The following is a 17,927-nucleotide window of genomic DNA, read 5'->3' as shown; positions in this document are numbered from 1 at the left end:
TCAATGCTTCTAACAAAGTAGTAAAACTACACGTCCACTGTGCCACTTGAGAATTTCATGGTTGTCGAAAAACCTCAAAAAAGACTACCGCTTATATTTCTCATGAAGGCGCCATATCGCTAATGGAAAAACTTACAAATTTCTTGATAGTGACATAGCGCCCAATTGAGAAAATATAATTTTATGTTGATGCCCTTTAGTATTTCAATATTCTACTATATCCCAAATTTGAATTCGATCCATTGATTTCCCACAGATCAGATGGCTTCATTAGAAAAGAAAAAATGCCTTTAAAGATAAAACATTGCAATTAAAACAACTCTAAGGTTTGTCAGAAAGAATAAAAGGTATTCTAACATAAATAAAACCCTAGGATGAACAAGTCCGCCAAAATAGTTTTTGAAATAATACTTTTGAAAATTTTAAAACTAGAGCAATGTACAACAAAGGTATAAGGGCTTTCTCACACACTTAGTTTTTTTTTTTTTTGGTGAACTGAGAGACAAACCCTAAGAATTTAAAAGGATAACACAACACATGAAATAGGGCATAGTTAAAGTAATCTAAAGAATTTTTAGAATTACTTGAAAGGAAACCCTAATCTACCTAATTCAAGGACTTAAATAATTTTTCACCCAAATATTAGGACTTTTCTATATTGTGAAAAATTAGACCAACACATATAATCATTTATAATCTAACATACATAGGAACATATAATCATAAGATCATATCTACCAAGTACATGTCTTAAGGGGATGTCTTAAGGGGAGGTCCTAAGCAGATGTCTTAAGGAGATGTCTTAAGTAGAGGTCCTAAGGGGATGCCTTAAGGGGAGTGCCTAAAAGGATGTCTTAAGGGGAGGTCCTAAGCAGATGTCTTAAGGAGATGTCTTAAGTGGAGGTCCTAAGGGGATGTCTTAAGGGAGGTCCTAAGGGGATGTCTTAAGGGGTTTTCCTAAGGCGATGTCTTAAGGGGATGTCCTAAGAAGGAGGTCCTAAGGGGATGTCTTAAGGGGATGTCTTAAGAGGAGGTCGTTAGGGCATGTCTTAAGGGAGGTCCTAAGGGGATGGCTTTAGGGGATGTCCTAAGTAGATGTCTTAAGGGGATGTCCTAAAACATACATATGAATGTAGACAAAAGCATATGTTAACAACATACATAATAACATCAATACTTATATTAAAAGAACATATAATCATATAAAGAACATATACATATATACATAAATATATAAATTGATCTCTTACTGAACTTATACATATATATGTATATGCATAGAGCTATAGTAACTAAATCAAAAATGCACTCATAATCTACTGAATATATAGGATTTTGAATGTCAATGTCAATGTCAAAATCTTCAAAAGGAGGATGCCTAATGATCGACATCAAATTCCAATGTGAAACAAATCCATTTGCAATATTGCCACATTTACTCATTGGATTGTCCTTAATGCAGTCATCATAGAAACATGAGGTCTCTCTTACTTTAATCAATGGAGGTTTTTGGTGTCCTATAGTCATCACTTGATGTAAACTTCTAATACCAAGAATCATTTGACAATTATAAGGATTAGATCAATCTAATTTTTTTCAAATGTGAAAAGAATTGTCACGTTTAAAAATAAATATAATTAAAAACTTGAATTTGAAGGATACATTAAATATATATAAGTTACCTTTCACTTCCCAAAAATAATGCTTATTGTGTTTAGTGTCTCGACTAGAAAAATAAGCTTTGAACCATTCAACAATTTGATTTGTACTCTCTATCCTATTACCTATTTGTGTAAAAAAAATGCATATATGTATATATATATATATCATAATTTTAAATTTAACCTGAAAATGTCTACATCTATAGAGAAGATATATATTAGTATTAAACATACTAAATGCATATGTATCTACAAATTCATTTTATCAAATTGCATACTTTATACCCGTTCCTACTCCATAATGCTCCCCTTTTTCATGTCCACTTTCAATGAAGTTACAAAAAATCCTAACATTTCTTCTGGCATGTTGCATGGCTTTTGGTTAAATGCTTTTGCAAGTTTATATTATCCCATGAACATGATATGATTTTAAAAACATTTATATATTAAATTGAAATATTTGAAATACATGTCCACATACAAGTTGAAAATATGGGGGGAGTACAGAGAGAAATGAAGTATGGGGAAGATAATTCAATATTGGTGATTATTCTTAGAGAAATGGTAAGAGGCAATGGAATAGAGAAGCATTCAAACCCAGTCATTCTAGGAGGGATACAAGGATCAATTTCAAAAACATTATGATAGAACTTCTAGCAAAAACAGAGGTGGATTCTATGATATGGGAGAAATTGATTGTTATTGGTAGATTCATGGTTGGCCATTTGATGAGAGAATTGATTAGAGAGTGGGTCTAGGAGAAATGGAGCAATGATGTTGTTATAAAATGCATTCCAAAGGGATTTTTCATCATCACCTTTAAAAATATGGGGTGAAAGAAAATCATCAAACAAAATTAGAAATTTTGGTTCATTCCTCTATATCTACAACCTTGCGAATAAAAACTTTGATCCAACTGTTGTAGTGGCATACCAGAATCTCATATCGATTTGGTTGTACAATTTACCATTAGAGTATTAAGGAGACTCTAGTTTGGAATGCATAGGGAAATATCTGGGGAGGCTTTTGGAGGTTGATGAAACAATTATTGATAATGATTCCTATCTATATGCTTGTATGAAGATTGTGCCAGTTTAGTTCATTTCTTCATTCATTTTTTTGAATCAAGGAAATAGTTCTTGGAAACAATAGGTTGAAATTGAAGCATCTTCCATGGTTTGCAACAGATGTGGATTGAAATCTCATACTAGGGCGAACTATTAGGTTTATGTGAAGCCTGCCAAAGTATGGAAGCCTAAGAAAAATATGCAAAAAATAGTTCAAAAAATTGTTATGAAGGAACCATAGATAACACCTCTATTTTCTTTAACTATTATTTTGATGGAGGAAGTTGAATGCTTAGGACATGTTCACGGGAAGGAGGATACATTGCAAACTCTGTCGGAGATACCAATTCCTAATGCTCAACCAAATTCAAAGATAGAATATGATATGGAGTCATTTGAAAATTTCTTTTTAGGAGATGATCTAGAGAATATTGAGCCAAGAGTCATAAGTCATTGGCTAATGTCCTTTTAGGTAAAGCCAAATGTGATAGGGGGTATAGATTGCATAGGAAACTAAGAGAAGATAGGGATAAGGAAAAAGGAATTGTCAATGTGGTAGACTATATTGAGAAGACTAAGGGAGAAAGGATCTACCTTGGAAAGTAATGAAGATTGTAACTTGGAAGATAGAAGATGCTTGATAAATTGAGTGTTATTTAAATTTGATTGTCATATTGTTCTTCTATGGGAAACAAAATTATGTTTGGAAAAATCTTTAAGCTTTATTTGATCATGTAATAATTAGGAAGGTTACATTCAAGATGAAAATGAAATGACCAAGGGATTGGGATTATTGTGGAAGCTAGAGTTTTCTCAGTTCCATAATTGGAAAACCATGAAAATTGGCTACATCATAGAGTAGTCTATAAAAAGGATAATCTCAATTTTCATTTATTTAATGTTTATGGTTTGATTAAAACAGAGGCCAAATATTAGGTGTGGAGAATTATTTTTCTAAGAATTATGATATAAGGGTTGATAAATATATTACTTCTATATATTTTAATGCTATTTCTAATTTGTGGGATAAGGAGGGAGGATTAAGAATTTCTAACCAAGTCTTGGCTGATTTTAAGGATTTTTTTGTTTTGGAATAATTTATTTGATGTAGTTCCAACTAATGGTAGATTCACCTGGACTAACAGAAGGGAAAACCTTGATAGGATTTCTGAGAGATTGGATAGATTTCTGATTGGGCCATTTTGGCTTAATTCCTCTATCACTCTTGATGTTAGTATTCTTCCTTATTCCATGTCTAATCATTTCCCTATTCAGTTGAGTTTTCTAAATGATGATAAGATCCCTATAGGTGGCTTTCATTTTCAAAATATGTGGTGGAGCGATAAGGATTTTCTTACCAATGTTGAAGGCTAGTGGAAAGATATTAATTTTTATAAGGGCACTCTGAGTTACACTTTTGTTCAAAGACTCAAGTGGATCATAAGTAAAATCAAATTCTAGAATAAGCACTCTTTCAAAAAGATTTTTCAAGAAAAGTTTAGCTTGGAGACCTAATTGAAAGATCTCAACTAGATAGTATTTAAAGATGGTATGTCAAAGGAGGAATTTGAAAAAGAGAAATCTCTTTTAAAGGAATTGATGGAGTTATTGCAAAGAGAATAAATCTATTGGAGAGATAAGTCAAGAAAGATATGGATTTAGGAGGGGTATTTAAATACTAAATTCTTTCATGCCTTTGCCAAATCTAAGAAAGTCACAAATAGAATTAAATATATACAAGATGTGTAGGGGAGGAGTTTTGATAGCCTAGAAGACATAGAACATATTGTAATAGGTGATTTTCAAGCTTTATTAGGAGCCTCAAATGATATAGAGATTCAAAATTCTTCAAAGTCTCTAACATTGATCGATAGAATCATAATGGATGAGGATATCTCATGGCTTATGCAGCATTTCACTATAGAGGAAATTTAAAAAGATACTTTTGATAATCCTTCCTATAAAGAAGCTAGGCTAGATGGCTTTCCCTTGGAATTTTTAAAAAAATGTTGGGACTTAATGGGTGTTGATATTTTCACAATGGTGGAATCTTTTAGGAAATAGGGGCATTTTGTAATGGAGCTAAATAACATGGTTATTTTTTTGATACCTAAGAAACAATAGTGTCTTTCAATGGATGATTTTTTCCCTATTTCTCTTTGTAATTCTCTTTACAAAATACTATCTAAAGCTCTAGAAAATAGACTAAAGGAGATTATTAACAAAATTGTCTCTGTAGAGCAACATGGATTCATTCCGTGAAGAGAAATTGTGAATAGTATTCTAATGGTGTGTGAGTTAGTTCATAGTCTATATTCATTGAAGAAACAAGGTATGATATTTAATCTTGATGTTAGCAAAGAGTACATGATAAAGTTAGATAGCTATTCCTTTTGCAAGTTCTTTCTAGAATGGGTTTCTCACAAGAATGGATTAGATGAATATCTTTCTGTACGTCGTCAATTCAATTTCTGATATTTGTTAATAGCTAAATTTGTGGATTTTTTCAAGCTACTAATAGGTTGTGACAAGGAGATGCTCTGTCCCCTTTTCTTTTTGTATTGATGCAGAAGTTTTAGGCAAACTCATTAAAAAATAGACCTCAATTGGTAGATGGAAAGATATTTCTGTTCACAATGAGATGGAGCCTTTCTTACACTCCCAATTTGTAGATGGTGCAATTTTGTTTGGGGAGGCTACTATTCAAGAGGCAAAGATCATAAAAGTGATGGATACTCATGCAAGGGATTTAGGTCAGTGTATGAATATTCACAAATTGAAGATTTATTTCCTCAACACTACCTATCATAGGAGGAATGTCATTTCAATGATTTTTTGTTTTGAACAAGGTATTTTCCCAATTACATATTTAGGGATTCCATTATTTGTAGGCTAGATGGATAAAAAATAAAATTGGGAGGACATTATTAACAAGTGTCAGTGAAAAGTTTCATCATGGAAATATAGATTGTTCTCTTAGGTAGGGAGAATTTTAATGATCAAATCAGTTTTATTTTATATTCTAATATATTATTTATTAGTTTATAAATTCCCTAACAGATTAATTAATGGCTTATAAAGCATATACATAAAATTTCTTTGGGAAGGTGTGAAGGATGAGAAGAAAATTCCACTTATCAGTTGGGATACCACTTTCTTGACTACGGAGGATGGGGGAGCAGGTCCTCAGAAAATGTCCATCCAAAATAAGGTTTTGGGAGTGAAGTTGATTTGGAAGATGTATAATTCTCCCAAGAAACCATGCTGTAGGATTATAACTGCCAAGTATCTTAATAGTTGGGATTCATATATGATTTTGATAGTGGTTAATTCTCCAATGGGATCTCTATTTTGGCAACATATTTGGGATAGAAAAGAGGTAATCACAGGGCACCTAATGTGGAAGGTAGGCAATAGTAGGAAAGCATGCCTTTTGAGGGACTCTTGGAATGGTGAACTTACTATTGATTCTTTGACTATGGATAAATATTGGGTTAACTCAATGGAAGCATTTGGGTAGTAGATTACATGTTTTTTAAATATTTAGCCTCAACAAAGGCAAGTTGGAAGAGAATAGGTATTGATTCTTTACAAGAATCCAATTTACTACAGAATATCTTTTAGCACATAATGGTGATTAGATCTTCATAAGAAGATACAATAATTTGGTCTACCTCTAAATTAGGAACTTATAAGGTAAATTTGGGTTATGAACTTCTTAGAAACTAGCCTAGGGATGAAGGATTTGAACCTAAGATAAAGAGCTTTAGTTATGATCTTATATATGGAATTGTATAATGAAATGGGCCTAAAATCTACAAATGTTTGAGGTGAATTTGACTTAGGGATCAAAGTGAGGTTTTTTCTAGTAAAAATTTTAAGAGTATATCCTTTCTTATGAGATTCCTCTATAGCCATCAAGAGATAAAAACTAACCACATCCAAACATTTCTAATAGAATAACATGGTGAAACCATTCGGACTAGGGACTTTCTTTGGGGCCATAGAGAAAAGAACAAAATGGATTTAATCAAGAGTGAAAGGCTTCATAATGTTATCATTATCTATACTTGTAACTAAAGATGGGATGGACTACAGTAACACATCTCTATTACACTTATTATCTCTCAAGGACACAATAGGAGCAAGTAAGTTTTTGAAAAAACCTACTCCCTCATTATTGATGTCTTGTTGCGACACCAAAGTATCCCCTCTCGTAACACTTTTAATGGACAAGATAGATGAAGAATCTTTTCTAATTTTAGTAGAGGCATGAAAAAACTTTTTGTTCTTATCGCCCTCTTTTAACCACAACTCGCCAAATTTTTATCTCTAGTAAATCTCTTCCCTTGCGCATAGAGTTTTCTAATAATATAGGAGAGATTTTTGTTTCTATGCTACTTCTATATCTATCCCAAAATTCATAACATGATCTAAAGTAGGACTAAGATCATTTTCAACTCTAGCCTTTTCATTGAACACATTATTGAACACTTCTTTATTCTAGATTATAATTTTGGATTTCATGAATCTAAGCTTATTGGAAAATTGAAACATGTTGGTACTTTTACAAAAAGGTGCATTGATCCACTATTTCTAAAGAAACTGAAAAAAATGGGGATGAATGAAGCACACACTTTCAAATTTAAAGGATGAACACTACTTTGGCATGATTTGAATTAAGATGAATCTAAACTAAACCTAAAAGGTAATGCAATCGATGTTTTTTTCTATTGTAAATAAATTAAAGAAGAAGTGGATTTGATACAAGGAAATAGCTTTTGCAACATAAGGAATAGTAATTTTATGGTGGGTGAAGAATTAATGACATTTGGTAGTTGCTTCCCTAATTTGATAATATACCAATGGTTCAAATTTTATAGTTGTTGTCACATAGACAACACATAATCTCATTGTCTTTATATTTTGCCTAACTCTTGAAATATTTATTGTTAGACTACACGAGAAAATACACTTCATTCATATGATAAAACCAAGGATGTTAAGTGTACATTTTTCCTAGCTATAACTCAATGTTGCATGTTTATAGTATGTGTGCCTTATAAAATTTGAATGATTAATTTTTTATTTATATCATTTAGCTACTCTCCTCTTCTATTGATTTTATGTACACATGACATAGACCTATTTTATAATTATTAGAGCTACACTTTAAGGTTATTCATTTTGCATTGTAGGTGAAGAAGAGATCATTGGTGTAACCCTATACATGGTTAAAGAAAAATTTCAGCACTCTTTTTTATAAGAATACATTTTTTCTTTATGCATCATTAGAGCAATTCTTTGTACTTTCACATGACCATTACCTCCAACGTCATTGTGAAAATCACCTGTATGCTCATATCACCAAAAATACATTTCCATGCTAATTTAAATTCATATTTTTAACTTGGTCATTAGGCAGATAGGAAGGAGTTGCAACAAGAATTGTCTAATATTCTAGTGTGGTTGATTGTCGTAAAATTACGTGAATGGTGAATTCTTTGTTTGAGGTTTGATAATTAGGTGTTCTTAGGTGAATGGTCAAATTTTAGGTTGGTGGTGGTTGTCTTTCACCATTGAAAACAAAAATAATATTGTCCATTGTGAAAAATTAATTGTTTGTATTTAATTAACATGTCTCTAATTTTGTGGATATTTCTATTCATTAAATACAGAAATATGTCATTTAAAATCCACCATGGTTTTGATATATTGAGCACACCTACCAATTAGGTCAATGTAAAATATAGCACACTTGCCATAAGTCAGTAGAAAATATAGAGAGGGAAGGATTGTGAGCTTACTCCACTGCAACAAATTAATTTTTTTCTGATTGAACATTGGTGATTGTGCTAAAATAAAATTTTATACAATGACAAAAAGGAATTCTTTGTTTGAGGTTTGAGGTTTGATAATTAGGTGTTCTTAGGTGAATGGTCAAATTTTAGGTTGGTGGTGGTTGTCTTTCACCATTGAAAACAAAAATAATATTGTCCATTGTGAAAAATTAATTGTTTGTATTTAATTAACATGTCTCAAAATAGTATAGGGTAATATATATGCACCATAGTGATTTTCAGCATCTCATTTTCACTATAGCACTCTTCAAATTTTGTGGAGTGCATTAGGGTGTTTCAATTGTAAGAAGTAGGATATTTTCTTTTTAGTTTTTTAAAAAAATTATTTTTAAGTTTTTTTTTGTTAGTATGTGTTACTATTACTTAAATTTTGAGTTGTTGAAGTGTTTTAAATGTTAGATTTTTTGTTTATTAGTTAAATGTTGCATGTTACATATTACATGCTAAATGTTAAATGTAGATAACTATAGTTAGGTTTAAAATTAGTTAATTATAGTCATAGATCAAACTTAGTTAACATAGATTAGTTTTAGTTAATTCTATTTTAGTAGAAATTAACATGTAGTAAACCTAGAATCTATGGTTAAATTAGTTACATTCAAATTTAGTAAATAACGAAAATATATGTACAACTAGTTTCAAATTAACTGAAGTGGACTTTTTTAAAAACATACATGCATATTTCTTGTTCAAATATATGAGTTATACATTGTTGATATATATACATGTTTTAAAATGATGAATATTTATTAGTCATTCAACTTAGATATGATTAAATAGTGCATGTAATGTAATGTTGTACACATATGTTTTAAATTTAAAAAATCAAGATTATATTTATTTACACAAGCATGTTTCTATATGTGTATATGTATGCATGTGCAGATCTAGATCTTTATCATATACTTGTATCTTCAGCTCTTGATTTATCGACTTACACACATCATTGTACATCATACATTATGGCATCTGGTATTGTGGGTGCAATTACATCTTTTGAAGAGGGTAGTGTTCAAGGAAGAGGTGATAGTGCCAAGTCTAGTATAGGACATAAAGTGACATCATTGTCTGAGTAGAGACAACAATTATTCAGAGATAGTGTTCCTAGGCTGTCTTGTGCTATTGAGGTTCTAGATTCTACACTTCTGACTTCTACCACCCTCCCTAATAGGGAGAAGGTTATTGCTATGAGAGATGACTTGTATCATATGATTTAGATAGTTGAGTCATACAACCCATATGACATTATTAGTTAAGAGTTTTTTTATTCTTCTCTTTCTCATAGTGTCACCAGTAATGTGAACTATAGACACATTCATACAAATGCCTCCACCACTTTAATGAAGACCATGTTTCCATTTTATATAGGCAAGCCTTGGGTTAGAGGTTACTCAGTAACAAAGTTCATAGATCATCTTGTTGCACCGTTTATGTATCCATACTGGCTAGTTGCACATTATAGATGACCACAAAAGAATGGGTTTCCTCTCTAATTCTACAAATAATTATTTGTAAAAATTCATTTACAATATGATGTAGATTATACATATTTTCTAGGTCATGTTGGGTAGGGCCTCGATAGGTTTGGACCTGCGAACACCCCTTTGCTTGCTAATAAGCACACATTGGTGGATCCAAACCCTTTGATTATGCTAAAAGGTCTAGATATGACTATTGTAGGTTTGAGTTCTCTAAATAATATAGTTAGGACTTACATTTATTCTAGCATCACCACAGCTACAAGAGATGTCATTTGATTGATGTGGAAGATATATGTTATAGTCTCATGGTACCATTCTGATAGATGCATCCTTCTGCATAGGAGTTGATGATCCATATGGGATAGTAGACATACCTTCTCCACTAGAGGTTTCTACTATATTATATGTAGATGCATTACATTATACAATGTCATATTTAGCTAGTGATCTTCCTAGTTCATATCAGGCCTTATCGATAGTCATAAGAATTCCTCTTAGTGACATTGGCAGACACATTGGCCACATTCTCTCATATACAGCAAGATCATAGAGGTCATAGAGAAAGGAGGATATTCTTGCACCATCTTGATCATTTGCTCCTACTTAGGCCCCTACTATAATGCCTACCCCAAATTTACTTTTTAGGTTGTATTGTTGAATTATTTTAGGCTACTTTGATGAGTATGTCTTATAATTAATGATAATTGGTTACCAAATTTTATTAGATGTTATTTCATACTTAGTTAAAATATGTGATGAGTTACTTAGTTATTTCATGTGTTTAGGATTATTTCTATGATGATGCATGCATGTTCATACAATGATTTCATTTATCTCATGATGATATTTAGATGTGTGATTTATATGTAGTTCTATGGTTACCCCATACTTGCATGTGTCTGGTGCAGGTGTAGGTTTCAATTTATGTTTGACATTTCTGATGTGGTTGAGGGAGGAAGTCATAGTCAACTTCTAGTCAAGACCTACACGATGCACCACTCCTCATCATTTCATGTTTAGTTTATATAATATGTGTATGTACATGCTCAAACTTTATGTAGATTGTAGGTACTACGCATTGACTTCCGTGAATTGCAAAGATCAGTGTGCCCTATCACAATATCTCAATGGTAAAAGAGGGGAGATCATTCTTGAGTCCAAATCTTAACCCCAAGCATGTATGTGAGTTATTTACCCTTCTAAATTCCTAAAGTGATGTGAATTTGTGATTTTCACCCATGAGTTTGATCTAGTATTACGTTCTTTATTATTGGTTTTTGTATTTAGTTTTGTCAGTCTATGGTGACTTTTAGTTATAATTAAATTAAATTAAAAGATAATTTAATAAAAAATTTATAAAGAAAATTAAATATTTAATTATGTCTAATTAATTAAGAAATTAATTAAATAAAAGATTTAAAATTGAAGATATAATTATAGTTCTATTATTGGCACAATTATATTTATTTAATTTAATAATAATTTATTTAGGAGTTTATTTTTATAATAAACTCTAAATATTATTATTAGTTAAATTAATAAATATTATATTAAATAATGTTGATCTCATATTATTTTTTAGAAGTGAGTAACAACACACTTAAGTTATGTATTAGTTCATGTTGAACTAGTAGTACATGCCAAGCACATCATGTATATATTATAGTGAGTGTCGAGCCATTCATGTGTTGAGTCACTCAAGTGCCAAGCAGATAGTATATGTCAAGTGACATAGGAGCTGAGTAAATAGTGGATGTTGAGAAATATAGGTGCCGAGTCACAATAAAGAGATTAGTGTATGTCGAGCATCAGAGACTTTAGATGTCAAGTAAGACAATTTTGGCATTTTTTTGTAAATCCACAAATAACTATGTAAACCATTTTTGATCCAACTTAACATTGAATTTTTATATTTTGGAGATAAGGACGAATATCAAGTTGGATTCCCTATGCAATTACATTCAACCAATCAAAAAATGGGAAGGATTAAGTAGGAAAATGGATGAATCTTAGTCATAGATTCATACCTATCCCTAAGTCACTAAGTCTTCTTAAGGAGGAAAAACAGTAAACTCTTTATAGAGAAAAAGAAAGGAGTGTGTTTAATGAATTGAAGGAGTGAAGAGAGAAGTTTGCATGTGAAAATAAAGAATTCATGGTTTCTTAGAAGTTATGAAGTTAAACAACACTATAGAATCAATTAGAGTAGAACAATGGAAAGGAAAAGGATATAACAAAGAGACATTTGATCAAGAAGGATTAAGAAGACATCAGTTTAGAGGTTATTTTTTATCAAGCAAGCAAGTGATAACCACATGATCAAAGCTGAGACATTCTAATAGGTGATTTCAGTCAAAATCTTTTAACATTACAGTCCTAACTAGCTATATGAAATCCTCTAACAACATGAGACCTAACCGTCTTTGTAAGCCTTTAATAGGAAAGACCTTACACAGGGTAGATCACATTTCATGGTCAAAATATTGTAACCTTCATTAGATACATTTTATTACTGTAGTAGTGAAGATTTGTGGGTATCATCCCCGCCCCAGTTTTACCTTCTCATTGGAGGGTTTTTTGGTAATCGTATTTGGTGTCATATGTGTATGATTGCTTATATGTTCATATGATTTAGATGTACATGCTTTACATGTTATTTCAATTTACTCATTGAATGTATGAGATGGATGTACGATGAAAGTTTTATGAGTCCAAGTTTAAACTAATGATTCACCACCCCCCCCCCCCCCCATCCACAACTCATTCTACATCAACTGGATGAAGCAAGAGAAGAACTAAAGAAATATTTGAAGAGAATGAAGAGAATTTCTATTGTAAAGAATGAAACACAATACAAAGACATATACACTACTAAGCTTTTTGGAGATTGAGACTCTAGTGAAATTGATGTAGCAGTTGCAGATCTAATGAAAAAGAATAGAGCCCAAGTTGAGGAAATCAAAAATCTCAAGTTAGAGGAAGAATCACAAGCTATACTACTATGTGAGGTGTTTAAAAAAAAGAAGAAAGCCATAGAAGACAAAGCCATGATTGAAGAAGATGAAAGAATTTTGGCTAATAGACTAGAAGATAAATCATCAAAGTTAACCAAGATTTCAAAATTGCAATTGGATACTCTAAGTCAAATGATGAATACCAACTATGAATTGAATGTCGAGAACATTGAGATAACTACATTGAAGTTGTAGAATGAAAAATTGCAAAGTGACCTAAAGAGAGAAAAGGAATTTTTTGAAAGTTTCAACAAGACAAATGAAGCCATCAAATACTTTGAGAAACTATTGAGATCCCCTAGATCTAATAATTATACATCTAGACTGGGATACATAAGCACTGAAGTAGGAGAATTGTCCAAAAGTGCAGAAAAAAGAAAAACAAAGGTAAGAACTCAAAACCTACTTGTCATAATTGTGGAAAGAAAGGGCATACTACTAATGTGTGTAGGAGCAAGACTATAAATCAGAATGTCAAGCCTAGGAGCATGGTTCATTGCCATAAGTGCAACAAGCAAGGTCATCAAGCATATGAATGCATAACCAAGACCATGCAAACACAAAGATTTGAAGGATATTGTTACAACTATCAAAAGTATGGACATAGTGCTTTTGATCAAAAGTATGGACATAGTGCTTTTGAATGCATATCCAAACCCATGTGGTCATGAAATAGGCAAGCAAGGGTAAGAAATAATGGAAATTTTATAACTAGGATTATAATACAAGATATATCTATCATTATTGTTAAGAATATGGACATATTCCTAAGAATTTTATTAGGACACACTTTAGAGGGAACTACTAAATGTGGTTAAGTCAAACCACATGTTTTAGTTGTTTGAAAACTAGTCACATCAGTAGATATTGTCCAACTACGTCAAAAGCACCAAGTTGTGAATTTGATAAAGGTGAAGGCAAGGTAGATGTTGAACAAATCAAAGATGAAATGAATAATACATGGAAAAATAAAGATGATTGTAGTACATCAAATGAAGAAGGGATCACTTCAACCAATGGGTCAAGTGTCACACTTCATTAAACTAGGCAATCAAGAGACATGTAGCACTGATACATAAAGCTTATATCATACATCAGTTTCAAAATGACTTAGCACTAAAAAGATTACATTAGCATGAACAAATATTGAAAATATTGTTATAAATCAAAGGCTAGTTGATGCTAAACTCGTAGTGGTTATTCAGTGATTGAAATTCCAATGGATGTAGAGTGAGCCTAAAATTAGTTGATGCTAAGCTTATAGTTGTGTAAGTACTCAGCATTAATTACAAGGCTTTCAAAGGGTATTTAATTGATTTTACCTAATGTGTTATTATTTCAAATTTGAGAAAGAGTGAGAAAGGTAGAAGGAAATTTGGAAATCCATTCCAAGTAGTTGCAGAGGATTTGAGTAGAAATTGTTTACCATTTCATCAGATTTCACAAGGTATTTATCAATATTCAAGCTTTGCAATTTAAATTTCATAAACCCTAGTTTTACATTATGGCATCAAGTTCAAAGAATATATAGGGGAAGGAAGTTTTGGATGTTTAGTTAGTGAGTAATGAGGTTAAGCAACCCGTTTTCAAAGCTATTCCTAATATTGCATAAAAGCAAGACCCTTCTAGTGCATTATCAATGATTCCACTAAATGTGATAACGGTGCAAGATGTAAGAAAATGATAAAACTATAAGATAAGAAGCATTGGTGATATGGAGATTAGGGAAGCATAAAATAAACTCTGTGATAATGGTGTTTTGAAGGATGAATTCAAATTTTTTAAGAGAAAGGGAATAACACAAGCCCTAGATTTTCCAAATGTTTTCAAGATAGAGTGGATTAGGATAGTTCTTAGCAAAATTCATGATGGTTCATTATGGATGGACAATAGAACTATAAAAATTACTAATAGAATAATCTATAGGGTTACTAGTTACTCAACCCTAGATCGTCCTAAGACATTGAAAATTGATTTGAAGGAAGTGATTGAGAAGAATAATAGAGCTTTTTGTAACAAGTGAGACATGACAATTGATAAAATTACTGATCCTCTAATAAACTATGATGTTAGGGTGACCTCGCACAAGTTTTACCAATCTAGTAGATTGAATAGTGTGCCATGTATAGCTTTGGATGTGGGATACAAAATTGTAAAGAAAGATTCGATGGGGACACAACCCACACACAAAATGGACACAACATGAAAAGGGAAATTGTATTAACTGTGAAAATAAGCTAGTACATTCAGTACAGAGAAAATAGACTTAAAAAAATGCCCTAAGGGCTTACAATAACATAAATCTAGAGATAATTTCTCCTTTCAGTACCTCCTCTCAAACTCCACTCTGAACTGCCTTTTACAATGCCAGAAATGTCCTTAAGTAGACCCCGAAGGGTTAACGACTAGGAATACATTCTAGAAAGTGCTAGTAGGTATCCACCAACCAAGTAGAAGGATCCAAAAGCCATGTTAGAGGTTGGTGCAAATCTAGAAGAATCCAAAAATGGTAACTAAACTTTCGGGAGGCATAACTTTTGAACCGTAGCTCCGATTGACGAACCGTTTACATTTTCAGAAAGCTCTTGAAGTGCTCTATAGCCATAAGGATGATCTTAGCTCATCCCCCATTTTTGGCCCTTTTTGAGGTCATTTAATGCCCCTAACCTGACTTTGAAGCATTCTTAGGAGGTCTCCAAAACTCGAAAAACTGTGATAACTTTCATACTATGGGGCCTTTTGACCTGATTCTTTTTCTGGAATGCTCTAAATTACAATTACATTCATCTGGCCAATTTACACCTCCTAGTTCACCAAAATGATGGCTGAATTACATACTCCTATTTTTTCGGCATTTACACATATCCCAAGGTGTTCAAATACTCTATCCTAGAACACTGATAATGGAAGTGTGAGAGTTGGAACCTTTATTTGACCCAAATGGGTATCCAGAAATGAAAACACATGAAATAGAAACTAAGTCTAAGTACATTTTTTGGGTGACACAGGATTGCCCTTATACCTCTAGATGCTCCTGCATCAAGATCGCACATATGATCTAGCAGAGCTACAATTGAAACAATTGATGGAGAACCTTGGAGCAATCTAAAAGACAAAGAGTGCACAATACAAATTTGGTTCCATATTGATTTTTATATTCTTTTATGTGCAAAACACATTTACCTCATTTGGCATTATGGGATGGAAAACCAATAGATCAGTATTAGTACAGATTGCTGAGTACACTATGCAATTAGGAGAGAATTTGGAATCTTTGATGAGAAGTTATTTTGAAGACATTAAGAAATCAATGAAGGAATGATTGAGAATACCAATATCTTTAGTTGAGAAAAAATATGATGATGTATTTTTTCTTGAGAATGTTGATTATACATTTGTACAAGCTACTACACCAAGGGTCATATGGTTGAGACCCTTAGGTTATGAAATTAATGTGGATGAAACTCTGCAACTATAACAACTTTACTGACAAAAGAGGTAGATAAATCTACAAAGGTATTTGGAAATTATGAGATGGTAAAGTCCAAAATTACCATGGAATTAAAGACTTCCTTTGTCATAAAGAAAAAGGAGAAGATAGTAAAGAAACCAAAAGCTAAGTTTGGAGAGGGTGCTAAGGAGGAAGAAGAAGAGGATGAAGAGAAAGAAGAAACCCAAGCACAAGCACCACTTGAATTAACTTAGGGTATGGGAGAAGACCAAGAAGAGGCAGAGACTGAAGGTGCTGAGGGACAAGAAGTTAAGAAAGCACCTACTCCTGTTGAGCCAAAGAAGAGGAAGGCTAAGACTCAACAAGTGACTAAAGCTAAGAAGGTAGCTAAGGTGAGTTAGCCCAAGCCTATTACACCTACTACTAGAGCTAGTACACATAGAGTAGCCCAAAAGGCCAAGAAAAAGATAAAACAAGTAGAACAAGGAGACCAAGAGTAGAAGAGGCCAAGAAGAAATTATGTTGTGCAAGAAGATTCTAATGAGGGGAAAATAGAGTCACATGAAAATAGAAAATTTAAGGTTGTGAATCACAATCCTTTGTCAAATCCTAAAACTTTATGTTAAAATGTTAAGAATAGTGTAGACCTATTAGGATTTACACATGTAGATTTTGATCATTTGGGTAAAGTAGAGAAAAATCAAGTGGATGAGGCCATTTATGCCATGATGGAAAAATTAAGGACAACTCCACTAGAGATTGTGAACTCAATGTCAAATAGTCTATATGACAGATTTGAGTAGAAATGGAATTATTGTCTAGATTTGGAGAAAAAATTAGAGAAACATATTTAGCCCAAGTGATGCCTGAACTAACTAAGGCACAGATTACTAAGGCCATAAAGAAATACGCAGTTAGGTTCACACCTAAATATATAGCCTTCAATATCTTACAAAATGATATTGAAGATGTTGTTAAAATGTCCACACAAATGTAAAAACTCACTTATGGGTTGACTATAGTTAAGGAAGGGGAACAAGCACCCATTAAACTGAAAGATGATGAAGAAGATGACAAAAAAGTTGAAACTATTGAAGGAGGAATAAATATGACAATAGATGACAAAGCAATAGCTAAACCAAAGTAGCCAAAAGAATAAAGTGTGCAGACACACAATTACCAAGTGTCAGTCCTCCACATGTCACAAGTGAGACTATTGAAATAGTAACTGTCAAGGATTTTTTTGATCTATTAGCTTAGAACATCAATCTCCTCATTGTAGATGATTTGAAGAAGATATTAGGTTAGTCTATATAGCATGCCAAAATTTGTGATAATCCTATTTTGGTCAGTGAATATGAGCTAAAAAATTTAGTGACTGATGTTGCAAGG

This window comes from Cupressus sempervirens, chromosome 7 (assembly GCF_028749045.1).
Source record: "Cupressus sempervirens isolate cs-2001-9-10 chromosome 7, ASM2874904v1, whole genome shotgun sequence".
Taxonomy (NCBI): Eukaryota; Viridiplantae; Streptophyta; class Pinopsida; order Cupressales; family Cupressaceae; genus Cupressus; species Cupressus sempervirens.
This window is presented reverse-complemented; position numbering follows the sequence as displayed.